The sequence below is a fragment of the Melozone crissalis genome, unplaced genomic scaffold, assembly GCF_028551555.1.
Source record: "Melozone crissalis strain CALT ecotype California unplaced genomic scaffold, PUWL_Pcris_2 ptg000066l_1, whole genome shotgun sequence".
Lineage (NCBI taxonomy): Eukaryota > Metazoa > Chordata > Aves > Passeriformes > Passerellidae > Melozone > Melozone crissalis.
Window position 1 is genome coordinate 9,279,369 of NW_026535844.1, and position 17,351 is coordinate 9,296,719.

Below are 17,351 nucleotides of genomic sequence, written 5' to 3' on the forward strand. Positions count from 1 at the left end.
CCCGAGATGAAGATACTCGGGACAGCTTCTGTTTCCCAACTGCTGGTGTGCACCGGTGTTGCTAAAGGAAGGAAGCGTTTGGTCACTGGTGCTGCCCAGGCATTGGCAGCAGGGTGCCGGGCTGTGAGAACACAGAGCCCACCTCGCGGGCTGGGCCTGGGCTGTTTGGCTTGGTTCCCTGGGCCAGGGCCTCCTCCCGGCCAGCTGATGGGTTTGGGGGCTTTGCTTCCCCCATCAGGACCTGGGCCACCATTCTGTGGGCCCCCGCAGGGCCTCAGAGGCTCCTCTGCTGCTGCTTTTTCTGAAAAAAAAAAAAAAGAAAAAAAAAAAGCAAAGAAAAATAATTGAAAGAGGTAGTAGCAGCTCAAAAGCAATGAAGAGACAAAAATTAACCTCGACCCAAGTGGTTCAATAAAGGGCTGTGTCCAAGACTGTCGGATTTGGGGCTGTTTAGATGGTCTGGAAAAAGCCCAAAGATGGCCTTGGGCCGCCCGGGTTCGAAAGGACGAGAAGAAACTTCAGATCTGTTCTCGGTCTCGGTGTTTATTAATTGCTTATCTAAAAGATTTTCTCTTGGCCTGACAGAGTTCTGCTCAGCAGTCAGCCATGGGCACACACTGAGAGCCCCTGGGGCGGTCATCTATCTTTATACTTGGAGTTACGTATACAATATTTATCATTTTTCTCCAATCCCCTCTACTCTTATTAACCAGTGTTCCCCTAGTAAGGTCCAATCCCGGAGTGCCAACATCACCACAGAAGATGGAGGCCTAGAGGAAGAAGAAGAAGGAGAAGGGCACGCCCCAATTCCTCCATCTTACTTCTCTAGACCCCCCTGTACAGAAATCTTAAACCCGGTATCTCACACTCCAATTAACTTGTCCCTTCACCGTTCACCCCAATGAAATCCTCCTATCCTCATACTGATGTCATCTCCCATGTGGGATCAAAGTCCAGCCACCAGCCATTTCTGGCAGCATTCCAGGACTCCCGAGCCCCCCAGGGGTGGTCTTGTTCACCCTGCACCCCAGTGCTGAGAGGCTGAGATCCCACACAAGACATTCCAGAGACTTTTTCAAAATTGTTTTATAAATGTCAATGGATTTTAGATAATTATTGATGATTTTCTTTAGCAGTTCTTTGTTTCAGGATTCTGCAAGCCTGTTTCAGGATCAAGAGGAACTTTCAAAGATGTCAAAGAGGATCATCTTCAGTCCATGGAGTTTATCCTGAAACTCAGATGTTTGGACTTGAAGCAATGAACTTTCTTTGCATTGTTTTCAGCATTTTCTTATATTGTAGGATTGTTTTAGTGATATGATAGAATTTTATGTTCTACAGGTGGAAGAATTTCCCTAATCATTCCACATCAGCACTTGATTGAGGTTTTGATTGGCAACAGATAACCTGTCAAGTGTCTGTTCTTTCCTCTGCATGGGCCCAGCAGAAGAAACTACAAACATGTTTCTTTTTCATTTAATTATAATAAAAAGAGTGAGATGTCACAGACACATTTTATGAAAAATCCTTTCCTTAGGATTTTTTCTCCTGTAAGGCTGAGAGGCCTCACGAACAAAACATCAACAATGGTTATCTGCTGCTGTGGAATGCAACAGGTGCATCTGTGATTGGTCTCATGTGGTTGTTTCTAATTAATGGCCAATCACAGTCAGCTGGCTTGGATTCTCTGTCTGAGACACAAGCTTTTGTTATCATTCTTTCTTTTCCTATTCTTAGCTAGCCTTCTTATGAAACCCTTTTTTCTATTCTTTTAGTATAGTTTTGATATAATATATATCATAAAATAATAAATCAAGCCTTCTGAAACATGGAGTCAGATCCTCATCTCTTCCCTCATCCTAAGACCCCTGCGCACACACCATCACAAGGATCGAGTGACTTTTTATTCCACTGAATAAGCAGGGTATAAAATTTAGCACTAGGACTGAGGATCTCTAGGGAGAAATGTTGGTCTGGGCTGTACCAGCGGGGTTATTTAGCTCTTAAAGCATCGGCCACTTTATTTACTGCTTCCTTGGTCTCTGGTGTAAGTGATCGCAGAGAGTCCAGGTTCTCACTGCCTTTTAGAAGCTGGAATAGCAGTGTGTGGTCTTTTGTTGTAATTCCCAGCAGAGAACAATCCCAGTTGATGCCCTTGCAAAGTTGATGGGAGTTCTTGCAGGGTTCTGGGATCATTCTTGATGTCAAGTGGTTTGGGCACGATGGTCCTCACCATGACCCTGAGGCCAAGGTATTTCCATAGTGAGGTATACTTGTGTCTTGTCTGGAGCTACCTCAAACCCCATGTCTTGAACTGCTTTGGAAACACTGGCTAAAGCAAGGTTTAGAATGGTGGAAGTCTTTCCACAAATCAGAATGTCATTCATATAAGGAAGAATTATCACTTTTGGGAATTTTGTCTAATGGGAGATAGCATACAAGCCATGAACCATTGGCCAATTGTTTGTCTGTTCCTCATGCCCTGGGGCAAAGCTGTCCAATGGTATCTCTGTAGAAGTGCTCTGTTTATTCAGAGGCAGGACAGAAAAGGCAAATCAGAGGGCATCTTCGAGGTGCAGGAGAATGTTGAAAAAAACAGTCCTTGAGGTCAACGATGACCATCTGCCAATCCCTCAGTAGCATGGAGGGAGAAGGTAGGGCAGGTTGCAAGGGACCCATATCTTCCAGGACCTGATTGATTTTACAGAGGTCCTGCAGGAGTCGCCACCTGTCTTTGCCTGGCTTCTTGGTTACAAAAAGAGATGTGTTACAAGGGCTGGCAGGTGGTATAATGTGGTCCATTGACAGCTGCTTCTGAAAGAGGGACTGCAGCGCCTTTACCTGTTTCACTGGAAGGGGCCACTGATCCATCCAAACAGGGTGACCAGTTTTCCATGAGAGCTGCAGGGTGGTGCACTGCTCAGTGGCCTCAACCAGAAATCCTCTGGTGGCTTAAGGATTTCTAGCAGAGTCCCCCATTGGCACAACAGGTCCCTATCCCAAAGCGTGACAGGTGCCCCTATCACTGAATGTTGCAGTGAGGCAGAGAAATTTTAAAGAAAAGCCTCATAAAATCAAGCCTGCTCTCCTAAAATCAGTGTCTGGCCTTGTCAAACTAGCACTTTACAAGTTCCCATGCGAAAGCAATCCTGGTGTGAGCAGTTTGTTAACATAACAATCTATTCCTGGGTGAAAAGCAACTAGCACCTGTGTAAACTTTTTTTGCAATGTTAGATAGAAAAATGAAAACTATTGCTCACAAACAACTTTTCCCACACGTACACACCGGGGATTTGAGTGACCAATCAATACAGGGTAACAACTTGTTACTTACCAATAAAATAATTGGAAAGAAAGCTTCTAACCAATTGGAATCACACACCAGCTCTGTAAAACTGTATAAAAGCAAGTTACCTGAATAAAGAGGGGGCTTTTTCCACCAGGAAAAAAATGGAATCCTGCATGATTTATTTCCATAAAGTGGGTTTCCTATCCCACCTTCCCATTTCTTCCCCATGATCGCAAAAGAAGAACCACAGGTCAGCTTGTGACATTTACCCTCTCTCTTTAGCTGGGGGACGTTTGACTCTGACTTTGGGGCCTGTCACTTGCACCGGTGCCTTATGGCAACTGCTCCTCCTCACCTCCTGCCTCACCTCCTCCCTCATCTCTGCTTTGAGTTCCTTGACCATGGCAGAGACATGAGCCAGCATTGGGCCACTGATCATACTCTCATAATTTCTGAGCTTGTTGGCAACAAGCTGTCTCTCAGTTGTAAGAGGTGTCGGCATTATTCTTTGCAATGAAGGTGGTGTATTGAGATGGCCCCAGATTTGCCAGACTCCACAACATTTGCCCTGTGCACGTGACCTTGTTGGCGTCATTATCATGCTGTCCATCCCTCCCAAAGAGTACCTCCAATACTGCCACATCTCTCAGCTGTTGGATGCCTTCCTCAAGGGTCTTCCAGCACATTCTATGGTGGTGCTCCTGCATGCTTTCCCTGTGGCACTCATTAAAAGCTGCTCCCAGAGGGAAAGGGACCCTGGCTCCCTTACAAAAATCTAATTCATACCTGAGTCCTGGGTCAAGGGTCCCAAATTTCTTGCCTCTCCACTATCCACTTGCTCATCTGTACCCATAACGTCCCAGACCCAAAGTAATCAAGTTGTATAAGCTTCACATCTCCATCGTACAATGTCTTTGGGCAGATTAGGGAGACTTTCGTACGTCAGGGACTTGGTGATGATTGCAAACTCTGGCTCCTCTGTAGGCTGTGATGTGGTAGATAGGGACAGGCGATCGGAAGATCACGCGATGTGACGGAAAGCCAGGACTCCTTTTTCCCCTAATCCCTTAAGATAAGAGATCACCCTAGGAATGTAACTAGGAATGTAGCCCCCCTAACAGTAGTGCCAGTAACTTTCCACCGCACTCCTGGTAACTTTCCACTCCTTACTAACCATAAAAGGTAAAGCAGACCCCCTCTGACGTAGACAGACCCCTTAGACTATAAAACCCCACGAGATGAGATAATAAGCGCCCTTTGACCGTCCACCACATTGGTGTCTGCGTGCTCTTTGGCCCGAGCGACCCTGGAGAGTTGGGTCGCTGTGCTGTTCCTCAGAACCAGGTCGCCTTGCCTTATATCAGAAGGCAACACTGTGAGGACCCTCCTTTCTTATTTTCATCTGGGTGCTTTGATTTCATCTTAGATTTCTTTGTTTCTACAGGGGCAACTGCTGCTGTCTGTGGCTGCCCTTGCAGTTCAGCTGGAACCTGGACAGTTGTAACATCTGTGGGTTCCACTGCTGCACTATTAGACTCTCCCTCTTCAAGGCAGGGGGAGGGCTTCTCACCAGCTGGGGACATGTGCTCCTTCAGCATCTGGCCTATTTCCTTTACCAGAACCCCCACCCAATCCAGGTGATTTATTTCTGAGGTGGGCTGTGGGACAGTGTCAGGCTTTATGGCAGCCTCCCTCTTCTCTGGGACAAGGTCAGGCTGTGTGGCAGCATCCCTAGTTTCTGGGGGCATGTCAGGTTCTGGGGCAGCATCCTTGTTCTCTGGGGTAGATATCAGGGTGGTTATCCAGGTAAATCTTCTTTTTATCTGAATGTTAAATAGAACAGGCTTAACAGGCATATCAGCAACACCAGCCACTGTCGGATACCATTAGCATTTAGAGAGGATTTGAATCCTTCAAAAACTGGTGGGGTAGAGCCAAAGAGATGGTTGAGGGGTTGGGAGAAAATTTCCCCCAGTGTCATTTCCTCACAGTAGGTAGCATTATTAAAGTAACCCCAAAACCATATAGTTAGTGTGTGATAGCTCTGAATCTATGAGAATCTAACCTTAATTTTCAGAGGAAGTTAAAAATCCATTAATTCCTCATCTTCTTAACCCATAAAACAAAGTGGATAACAGCCACAGTAGCCTTAGTTATAGGACCCATGTTTAGATAAGGGCCTGCAAATGGGAAAAATGTAGCCATGATGACATGCCACCCAAACCTGGGTAAGCTAGACCACATGGTGACACCTAAAGAGGTTTCCATGTCCAGCACACAAAAATTAGGTTATTTAAAAACTGTTATTCCATTTTTCTCTCAGTGCCCTTGAGTCTCATGTTGGGCACCAAAATCTGTCTTGGTTTGAAAAGACAGATGTCTGCTAAGGAAGGCAGGAGTCTCCCTTGAAATAGAGACCTTAAACCCCCTTCCTCTGAATTATTCAAATTTTGAAATTAAGGGCCTCTCAGGCAAAGATATGGGAGTAGAAATAACAGTTCTTTATAAGGGAAAAATAAAAATAAAATAAAATAAAATAAAACAAAATAAAATAAAATAAAATAAAATAAAATAAAATAAAATAAAATAAAAATTTTAGTAATGCAAAATCCCACTGACAGAGTCAGAACATGACCTGACACCCTGTGGGTCAGGGTGGTGGTACCAGTCTATTAAATGGTGGCTGCAGTGCACCTGAAGTGACAGGTGTGATTCTGTTGAAGCAGTGATCTTGTAGAAGGGTGGAGTTTTCCTCTGAAGGTCCAGTGGTGGTGTAGATGGGCCTGGTCTTCCTCTGAGAATCCAGTGGAAAAGAAAGCGGCTCCTTTGGGAATCCAGTGGAAAAGGCTGTCTCTGGTGTTCCAAATCTCAGATTATATCCAGGTAGGAATGCTTGGCTCTTCCCTCTGTGCAGAGCATCTCACAATGGGATGATGAAATTTCATCAGTCATGCAGTGACACTCAGTGACCCATTAACAGAAGATATCTCCTGGAGGGAGGATTGGTTGTGGAAGAGATAAAGATAACTGCCCCACCTCTAATAGATGGCAATAGAATACATACCCCCAGCCATATCTTGCATTTTCAACCTAAGACAGAGCTACACCCCCCAAGGAAAAATGGTTCTTGGGGACCACCCAAGATATTTGGGGTGACCTCCCCCTCTCCGCTCACATGGGTGAAGCGGGGGGACAATGCTCCCAGATATGCAGTGGACAGAGCAGGCGGTGACACCCGCACTTCCCCACCGCTCCTCCTTTTCTTGCTCCTCCTCTTCCTGCCTCCCTCCTCTTCCTCCTGTTCCTCCTCCCCTGGCTCCTCCTACATTGCACCTCCGACTCCCTCTCCTTCCTCATTCCACCTGTTTAGGGGAGTCCTGGCAACTTTTGGGGTTCACTGCATTCTGTGCTGCAGTTCAGGTGCTTCCCAATTGCCATCCCAGAGTGGAGTGACATGGGGGTGGACACAGGGGAGTTCTCCATTCCCAATCCATCCTGTGGTTGGCTCTGCCCCCCCCAATCACAGCCCCCCTGAGAGGCCCCCCAGAGTCCCTCCCCAGTGACCCTCCAAAAATTGAGACCAGGGCAAACTGAGAAATTTTATTGGGAACACTGAGAACAGCTGGAGGAGGGCAGTGACAGTGGGACTGGGGCATACATGGCCCCATAAAAATCAGCGTGGGGACAGGCTGGGGAGGTTTGGCCTGGCCTGAGGCCATGGGGAGGGGCTCCAGCTGCTGCCAGGAAGGGACCAGTACAGAAAGTGACAGGCTGGGATGGACTGGGGCAGACTGGGACACCAGGATACACTGAGACCTGGACTAGGATGAGGCAGAACAAGATTTGGGGCACCCGGGATCATACTGGGACCACATTGAGGGGTACTGGGAGCATGCTGAGGGTAACTGGGTGTTTCTGGGATACACTGGGTGTGATTGGGATCATACTGGGACTGACTGGAATCATACTGGGACTGACTGGAACCATAGTAGTGGTGAAAAAAGCACAATTGGAAAAATGCAGGAGGCAATTGGGATCACACTGGGAGCAACTGGCCCATGCTGGAGTAATAGCGGGACTGAAAGTGTCATACTGTCAGTGACTGAAATAATACTGGGAGTATCTGTGTGTGACTGGGATCATACTGGGGTGACTGGACTCATACTGGGATCATGCTAGGAGCAACTGGGGCCATCATGTGGGCAAATGACATTCTAGGAGTGACTGGGTTCATACTGGAAGTGACTGGGGCCATACTGGACTCCTACTGGGAGGGACTGAGATTAGAAGGAACCATACAGGGCCTGACTGGGAGAAAATGGGACCATGTTAGGGGCAACTGTGATCTTATTGGGAAGTAGAAATAGAGAATAAAAATGGCATTATAGAAGATGAAAAAAAAAAGTTAAATATATATGATATTTAAAACAAAAAATAACAATGGAAAAAACATTGTGGAGCTACTTCTCCTGTAACTTTGGGTTTCTTGTCCAAGTTCCATGCTGCGTCTGAGCCAGAAACCAGTGGTTGGGAGAAACATTGCTGCTGAAGGGCCTCTTATTGCCAAAACTAAAGTGTTGAGTATCAAGTAACATCTTGACATTATGGAAGTCCCAGCGTCCACGTTGGATTCCCTCGTTTGAAGCTGAAAGCACGAAGCATGATTTCAAAATTTAAGATTTCAGCTGAGGATTAGAGGCAATTCATAGTGATCAGGATGTAAGATGATAGAGTCACGATTATTAGATGCTTAAGCTAGAGCTGATTGTTATATTGCTTGCTATTATGAGCTTATAAGTGTGGAGAAATGGCTACATAACAGAGGTCACGTAGACATTTGCTTGTTAGCCGACCAGGGGCTGGGAAAATACCGAACACAGCTAGTTTGAGTTTTTGCACCTGCAAGATAGCTTGGACCTAGCTGGGTATGATAACAAGTAGACAGAGAGACATCGGCAAAGGGAATGTAGACCTGAAAGAATGAGGAAGAGTTGGTGGTATAGCTTAACCAATGGGTTGCTTGGCTTGCAGAATATTCATGAAGCTTATTACTTGTGTGTATAAAAGTTTGATACTTTTGCTAAATAAACGGACCTTGCTGATCTCATATTGAGTGTCCGAGTCTTCTCGCACCCGACATAGAAGGAAGTGGAGTAAGTGAACTGTTGTAAGAATATATTGAAGCCAGTAGTACAATAATTAGCACCTGGGCTTTATATAATCAACCACGAAGCAGGGGGCCATGGATCATGCCAAAGGGTCACAGAGATCTGATGAATATACTCCTGACTTCATCCCTTAAGATCACTGACCCAATTCAACACCACCAATCCAATTCAAGAGAAGAATTGCACATGTGTGAAGGACTAATAATAACCTCATTGTAATAGAGAGTGAGGATGGGAGGTGCTGGAGTTATGCATATGTATTGTATGTAAGATCGCAGGAAAGAAATAGAGGTTAAAGAACTTTGTCCTTTCAGGTATGACCCCTGTGCTCCCCGCCAGTGGTAATAAACATACCACTTTCTAACTTTGATTAGAGAGTCTTTGCCTGTGATCTTAGGTTTTAACAACTCAAGTGGAGCTTCACTTGTGACTCTGCTTTGTAACAATGAATGTAAAACTTCAACACCACCGCCAGTTCCCTCCCTCCCCTGCCCAGCTGCGCAGGCAGATGTGATGGGAGTTACGGTCAGTTCATGCCACTGCTTCCCCCTCAGGTTCAGGAATCCTTGCCCCTGCTCCAGGATGTGGGATCTGTCCATGGGGTCAGTCCCTGCCCTGTCCAGCGAGGGTCCCTTCCCACCCGTGCAGCCACTCCTCAGCTTGGCCCTGAGGTGCAGGGCAGTCACGCTCCAGCCCCGTTAGCGGCAGCGCTGGTTCGTGCTGGGCAGGAGTGGCAGAAGGAGCCAGGCAGTGGCGGGGGCTCGATCCCATCCAGAGTAAGAAGAGGAAGAAGAAGGGGCCAGGGCCGCCTGCGGTGTTCAATCCCCAGGGAGCAGTGGGGAGACCTTGGGGGGAGCAGTGGGGAGACCTTGGGGGCAGCAGTAGGCAGGGCCATTTGGAGCCCCCCTGAGAGGTTTCTGCTGCCCCAAGTCCCTGAAGAAGTTGCTCCATGAGATGGGTGATGTGGGAACGAAAGAAGAGACTAAACTGGAGAGAAGAGACTAAAGTGCAATTAAAGAGCCACATGAAGGGCATCTCCCTCATTTGAAGGAGCTGTACTGAAGCTGTACAGGCAGAGGGCAAATAGAATAAAATAAAGATAATTTAGTAGAATTGAGTAATAAAAAACTGCACCTGGGGGTCCCCGTCACCCGGTGTCACTGAAGATTTGCATCGCAGGATGGGCGCTGTTGGGTGTGACCAGAAACGCAGCGCCGAGGCTGTGGAAGGTGTTGTGAGAAACAACTGCTCACTTTCAAAATTTGTAAAGGTTTATTAAACCTTAACAAATAATACAACCAAGAGACTAAATAAGGAAAAACAGCACTGGGATGACAGCCCCTCCCCACATGCTCTTCTACAACACGGATGCCTTTTATATCCTTATATCCTTTATATCCTCTGCCTTTTATATCCTTAGCCCCTCCCAAAGTTTTGTCAATCAACTCCTTCTCTGCCGTCCATTGGTGGAGATTACCTTCTTACATCTAGACTGGAGATCAGGTGTTGTTATGCTGCGTCTCTTGGTAATAGCCAGCCTTCTCTAAATGCCCTGACTACTGAGGCTATTTCAAGGGGGAGGGGAAAGGGGGCTATGGGGACATACTACCATAACATAACTATACATCCACATAATATCTATCTCTTAAAATTCACATAATATCTATGTCTTAATTGTTAGAGCCAATTATTATATTGCTCATCTGTAACAGTGTGAATAGAATTAAACATAGAAAATAGTGTATAATACAAGAAAAAAGCCGTACTGAGAGTTCCCCACCACCTGTGTCACAGAAGGGTTGCACCAAGAGCGGCGAGAAGAAGGAGCAGTAGAGAATAGAATAAAAAATAACAAAAAACCCACACTGGCAGTGGCCGCTGCCCAACACTAAAAGAGCCACACTGAGGGCTCATCAGGGCAGCACTGGGGGTCTCAGCTGCTTTGTGTCACTGAAAGAGCTGAAGCCAGGGGGAGCTGGGCCTTCTGGAGCCACCCCAAGGGCTCTCGGCCGCCCTGTGTCACTGAAGGAGGTGCAGCGAGGGATGGGCGGGGCACGGCCCAGATGAAGCCCAGCTGCGTGATGAGCGTTGACTCCGCGGGACCATGCTGGGGCTGAATGGTGGCGGTAGCCAGAGAAGGGGAAGTGGCTTAGAGTGGTAGAGATGAACTGTGTATTCCCAACCAGGTCTGCTCAGCCCTTGGGCACCAGGGGGGTTCCAGGAGGTGTTCCCAACCAGCTCCACTCAGCCTTCAGCCACTGTGCTGGGGTAGCTGCAGTTTTCAACCCCTGCTGCTCCCATGGGCCAGGTCCTGCAGGTCCTGCTGCCGCTGCCTTGGGCCCACGAACCCAGAAACCCCAGAAAATCGATCCCAGGCACTAAAAAGCCTTCTTGTGCTCAGCAAGGGCTGCAGGGCGGCAGTTGTTTATGAACTCCCCTCTCCTCAGTGCCTCCTGAGCAGGGCTGGGCATTAGTGCAGCTCCCAGGGCTGTCTCGGCTTCCGCTGCTGCCACAGGGCATAGACTTGCTGCATTTGGGTATTAAACACAACAAATTTGGGGAGGGGGACAGTCCTAGAAAACAGGATTTTGCCCTCAAGAGCTTGGAGCTGTATGAGGCGCATAAAGGATCCCCAGAATACACCGATGCTCCCAGCAGTGGCTCTGCTCCCCCAAGAATGGGACTGTGTTTGGGAGAGAGAGGATGGCCAAGATGTGGTCTGGAATGAAACAGCTGCACATTGGGATGAAGCGCTTGGGCCAGTATGGTTACTGAGATTTTGGGGCACCTTTCTGAGGGATGAATAACTGGAAAGTAGGAGAGACCTGGCTCTGATGTTGGAATGGGGAAGGGAAGCACGTCAGGAGCCTGTATTAGGGAAGACCCTGCTGCTTTCCACCAGTTTTGGCAGGTTATAAATGGCTTTGGGGGATTTCTCCCTCAGTTTATGGGCAGAAATTACCCCTTTATTTGGGAGAATCCTGATGCTTTCTGCCAGTTTTGGAGGTTCTAAATGGCTTGTGGTAGACCCACTTTTGTCTCCAAAATCTTGGTCTTTGCCCCAGTTCATCACCATTTGGCTGCGAAAGACACTCTAGGGCATTAGGAAATCAAAATTGTGGAATCACTGAGGTTGGAAAAGACATCCTGTTACAGTGATTGACAGGGGCCTCGCCCAATCACATATCTTCCAAGGCTGCAGGCATCTCACTGGCCAGGACCCGAAGGGGCGTGGAGTTCAAATCAATGAGCGCATCCAGATAGGGTCTTTCAAATGCTCTTTATAAGGGAGGGCTTGGGAATAAACAAGCTCTGTTGCCGCATGAACCTGGTGGTGAGTGGTCTCTGTCTCCTGCACTGCTCCTCCCTGCAACGTGACCTAACGTGTGGTGACCCCGACATGATGACGACTCGGCAGCCATAGCCTGGCACAGAGCAAAGGCTTAAGAGCTGGTACAGTGTTTAGAACCAGCATTATTACAGGCGTCAGAGCTGGACATTGGTGCTGGAATCGGAATACAATAGGGCGTAGAGCTGGAATCAGTCTAGAACCAGAATAATTGACAGAGAGCTGCATCAGTGTACAACCAACCGGAACAAACAGCTTAGAGCTGGATCAGTGTGGAACTGGAAAAAACAGCGTAGAGCTGGATCACTGTGGAACCAGAATAACTACAGCATGAAAGCAGGGACGTCAGCAAGAGAGCTGTCACAGTAACTGGGACTTCGCCGGGCAGACAGCAAAAAGTGCTATGTGGCTTCAAACTCTGTTTTTGTGGACTAGAATCATTACTGAGACCATGGGAGCCTGGACTTCAACACCAGAATATCCCATCCTGAAGGCATGGATGTTCTTTTTCTTAAAAAGAGGGATTTATTACCATGAACGGGCTCTGAAAGCCCTTTTCACGTGGTGTGAGAGCCATGAACTAAATGTGTCCAAAGAGACCACTTTAAACTTACCCTTTTGGGAGGGGGTTGGACAATATATATTTGTGGCAGCCTCTAATGGTGAGAACACAGCCATCAGTGCTATAAAGCCTTGGACAATTGTTACGGACTAGATAAAACAGTTGGAATATGACAGGCAAAGGGGGAAGGGCAGCAGCGCAGCTGTTTCTTTGTGCAACCCCACGCAGGAGCTACACTGCCCAGGGAGCTGGCGGGCCCTGGCCGCTGCAAGAACTGCTGCAGAGTGACCGTGGGGAGCGGCACAGCCCCAAGGAGTGGGGGAAGCCCAGCAAATGGAGACAATCCGAGGGCTGCCCGTGCCATGAATGCCGGTACTGCCCAGGGAGCTGGCAGGACAGATAGCGCAATTCAGCCATGTGGAGAGATGGCGGCCTGGCCCTGGCAGCTCCAAAATGCCCCATGTCCACTCTGGACTGCTGTAGTCACTATGCAGCCACCTTGGGCCACTATATGGCTGACCCGGCAGATGCGCCATGCCGCCCTGTTCTGGTGTGATGGCTGAGACCCCTCTTGGGATAAAGGCGAATTCCGCAGCCATTACTCTGTGCCGTGCGGCTGCTGAGACTGCCACCCCACCATTTGCAATGGGACCACCAGCACCTCCCATCACCATGGAAATGTCAAGATTTTCCCCTCTGGAGACCGAGTGGGCTGGCTCCAAAGCCACACCTCCGTGGAGCCTGGCCACACCTGCATCGCAGGATGTGCCTGCCCCACCCCAATCCCAGGATCCCGCACCCAAGGCAGCCTCCGTGGAACACAGCCGTGCCTCCAGTGGGAACAGCCCTGCCTCCGACCCTCCCCCCAGAGTGGAGCTGGGAATGGCACCACCAGGAGCTCCTGCAAACCTCACACCCAGAAGGAGAGCGTGGGAAAAGCCCCTGAGAGGATCCAGCCCGGCTAAAAGCAGTGGAAATAAGCATGCAAAGGTTTGGTGCCATGATGCAGAAACATTGGAGTCTGCCCCAAGAGATGGGGCCAGATACATGAGATAACTGTGTCACAGCAGCTGAAATCAACACACCCTCTCACCCAGTCCAGCGAGAAGCCAGCTTTTCCCTACAAATGGATGATGAGAAGGCAAAGAAACAAACACCAAGTTTCCACCTCTCAAGGGCTTGAAACCCACCTTACCTCCTGACATATCAAGGTTTTCATATTCTAAAGACTCTAATAAACTAATAACATATGCCAAGAGTAAAAATATTGAAGGGTTATCCCACAAGAGTTAGAAAAATGTACAACTGTTTGTGAAATCTGCCTTAGAGTTCATAGTACAATACTTATTGTTATTGTTTGCATTTGCTAAAACCAAAATTGATAAGCCTGTGATCACTAGTTCTGCTAAAGTTATTTGGAAAACGTTTACAGTTCTGTCTCAGGCAGGTACTACTGTGTCTTAAGGAAACTCGAGTATGTGTATTAACATGTCTTTTCTTACTCCTAGTGACAATTTTCTGTACTCCTAGTAACTATTCTTGCATTGCTTCAAGATAAATGGGTGAGATTCAAAGAATATCCACTGAGGTACACAAAGAACATCCATTTCTCATAAGCAAATTTCAGTTGCAAAGTTTTTTAACTGAAATTCTGCCACTTGTCATCATTTTAAAAGTTAAAAGTAATCTATTAAAGTCAATAACAAAAATTCTAACTTCTAACAAAGGGGGGAAAGTATATGGCTCGCACTGTTATTCATGCTAAAAATTCTTCTTGCACTAGATATTAATAAAATCTTGTTTTTAAAATATATACACAGAAAACATCTCCCAACCAAGGTTATTGCCCTGATCAAGCCATGAACCTGGCTGGTAAAGAAAAGTATATTAGTAAACCTAGATGAAACTTTGCATAAGGTAAACCATTCTTACATTGAGATAAATGAGAAAGCCTCATCTGGAAGAGGTTTTTTCAAGTCCTGATAGAAAAAGAGACCCCCTCAGTAACCCCCTAAGTAATAGTATTCAAATTCCATGTTGTGTTCCTATTTTTATTTATTATACAAAGAAAAAAGGGGAAAAAAGGTTGGGGTGAAAGTACACCCCCACATTGAATTTTAAGTAATATCATGTTCTCATGTTTTACAATAAATAATACAATAGTACAATAACCCTATGATATTCAGCTGCCGAAAATACATTTCAATGGACACTGAAAATCACAGATGGCATCCTGATGTCACCTCAACAGTAGATCACAAATGATCACCTACCTCATGCACAGTTCATATAAGGACTTGATTTGCTTACAAATTTTTTCTCATGTTTATAAACTGTTTTTCTGTTTACAGATTGTTTTCTGGGAATTGGGTTTTTCTCCAAGGGATAAATGGGTTACAGCTTGTTTTTTAATAGTTGGGTTTTTCTCTAAGGGTTAAATGGGTTAAGGGTTAAATAGCTTTCTGCTTGCAGAGATAAGTTTTAATTCATATAAGCATTATGCCTGTGGCCTGAGCTCCTCCCTAACAGGTCCTGGAAGTGAATGCTGCAGCTCCAGTGTAAATTAGATCCATGCTGCTTTCTGTTGCCCTGTTTACAAAGGGCCCTTGCAGATGGATGACAGAGAGCACTTCACAAAAATTTATAAAGACAAGAAGGGTGAGATGTTACCATGATTGACAAGGGCCTCCCCCAGTCACATATCTCCCAAGGCTGCAGGCATCTCACTGGCCAGGACCCAAAGGGGTGTGGAGTTCAAACCAATGAGGGCATCCAGATGGGATCTTTCAATGCCCTTCATAAGAGAGGGCTTGGGAAAAAATAAGCCCTGTTGCAACATGAACATCGGGGTGAGGGGTTTTTGTCTCCAGTGCCGCTCCCCCTCCTTATTACTTAACAACCTCCCAGACCATTCAGTATTCCTTGATGCCACCAGAAAATATGACTGAACGCAAAAGATTTTCTGGGATTGAAAGTCAACAAATCCACTGTCTCCAAGGAATTCCCATTGTTGGTCTGTGTCCCAATGGATGTTCCTGTCCCTGTGTTCATCCAGGTGCCAATGGGAGCCAGGAAGATGTGCAGCCTCCCAGCAGGTGTCTCCAAACATGGATCACCAGGACCATGGATCACCAGGGCTCTGCCCAATGAGGGTCACTGGGGATCGTCCGACGTGGATCCTCTCATGGGGGATGGAGCTGGAGCAGCACATGAAGCTCTTCCCACACTCAGGACACTCGTAGGGCCTCTCCCCGGTGTGGATGCGCCGGTGGATGGTGAGTTTGCAGTTTTGTTTGAAGCCCTTCCCGCAGTCGGGGCAGCGGAAGGGCCTCTCCTCCGTGTGAATCCGCTCATGTTTGAGGAGATCGCAGCTCCTGTGGAACCTCTTCCCACACTCAGGACACTCGTAGGGCCTCTCCCCAGTGTGGATGCGCCGGTGCAGGATGAGGTACAAGTTGCACTTGAAGCCCTTTCTGCAGTGGAAGGGCCTCTCATCTGTGTGAATCTGCTGATGTACTAAGAGATTGGAGCTGGACTGAAACCTCTTCCCACACTCAGAACACTTGTAGGGCCTCTCCCCAGTGTGGAGGCACCAGTGGTGGCTTCTCAGGGCATAGCTCCACCCAAAACTCTTCCCACACTCCAAGCACTCATAAGGCCCTTCGCCAGGGTGGATCACCTGGTGCTGGATTAGACCAGAGACCGTCCTGAAGGCGTGCCCACATTCCCCACACTCAAAGGGATTTTCCCCACTGTGGATCGTCTGGTGTTTCCTCAGGTTGGAGCTGTGGCTGAAGCATTTCCCACATTCCCTACACTCATAGGGCTTTCCCGCAGTGTGGATCCTATGGTGTTTACTCAGGTTGGAGCTGTGGCTGAAGCCCGTCCCACATTCCAAGAACTTGTGGGGCTTCTCCCTGCCATGAGGCTCCTCCACCAGCTCTGAGCCCTGGCTGGATCTCCAGCCGCCTTCCTGGGACAGGGGGGGGTCCTTCCTCCTTGCAGCCCCTTCTTGTCCAGCATCTCCAGGAATTTTCCTCCTCCTCCATCTGGCCACAGCTTGGGAATGAAAAATCCTGGTTTAGGAGAAAAACAAAATGAGAGCGCCTTGGGCTGGGGGCTCCTCCTTGCCGGCGTTCATCTCAGGAAGTCATTGGGGATCTTGTGTCTGTAAGAACTGCTAAAACACCAAGATTCAGCACAAAAATCCTACAAGCATCAAGACACAGATCAATAGCTGCCAAACATGAAGATTCAGCCAGAACCCCCTCCAAAACGTAAAGATTCAGCCTCCGCAAAACACCAAAGTACCAATATTTACCCCAATAAATCTCAGAAACACCGAGATTCACCACCATGAAAATCGTGGATCCCCCTTCCCCGGAGGGCTGCATGTGGGGGGGGAGCAACGCTCCTGGGGCTGGAGAGGAGGCTGCAGACACAGAGAGAGGTGGAACCTTGTGGTGCCTCCTATTTCTGCTTCTCCTCTTCCTCCTGTGTCCCTACTCTTCCTCACACTCCTCTTCCTCCTGCTATTCCTTCTTCTCCTGCACAATCCCACCTTCTCCTCCCACGTGCATCGTTTGACCTTTTTGTTCCTCAACCCTGCTTCTCCTTCCCTTCTCCTCCTGCCCCAGGCCCAGCTCCCACTGCCGGCTCCCTCTTGCCCCCAAACCCACAGCATCCCACGGCAGGGGCAGGGATGGAGCTGGGGCAGGTCGGGCTGGGGCAGCGCTGGGCTCTCGGCCGCTCCCGCCCACACTCGGTCCCTCTGCAGCCGCTCCCGCCAGGACAGCGCGGGGGGGCCCGGCCTTGGCGCTGCCCCACTCCCACCTCCCCAAATTCCCCTCGAGGGGGGCGCTGGGGCCGAGGGGGGGGCACAGGTGGGGAACGCTGGGAGCTGCGGGTCTGCCCGGCAACTGCTGAGTCATCAGCGCCATGTGCTCTGATTGGCTGAGCACTGCCTGAGGGTGGAGCTGCAGC

General features: G+C 48.2%; 1 pseudogene; it reads left to right on the forward strand.

The window, feature by feature from the left end:
• LOC128945469 (zinc finger protein 208-like) overlaps positions 1–17,351 on the forward strand; it is a 304,103-nt pseudogene that overhangs the window by 158,065 nt on the left and 128,687 nt on the right.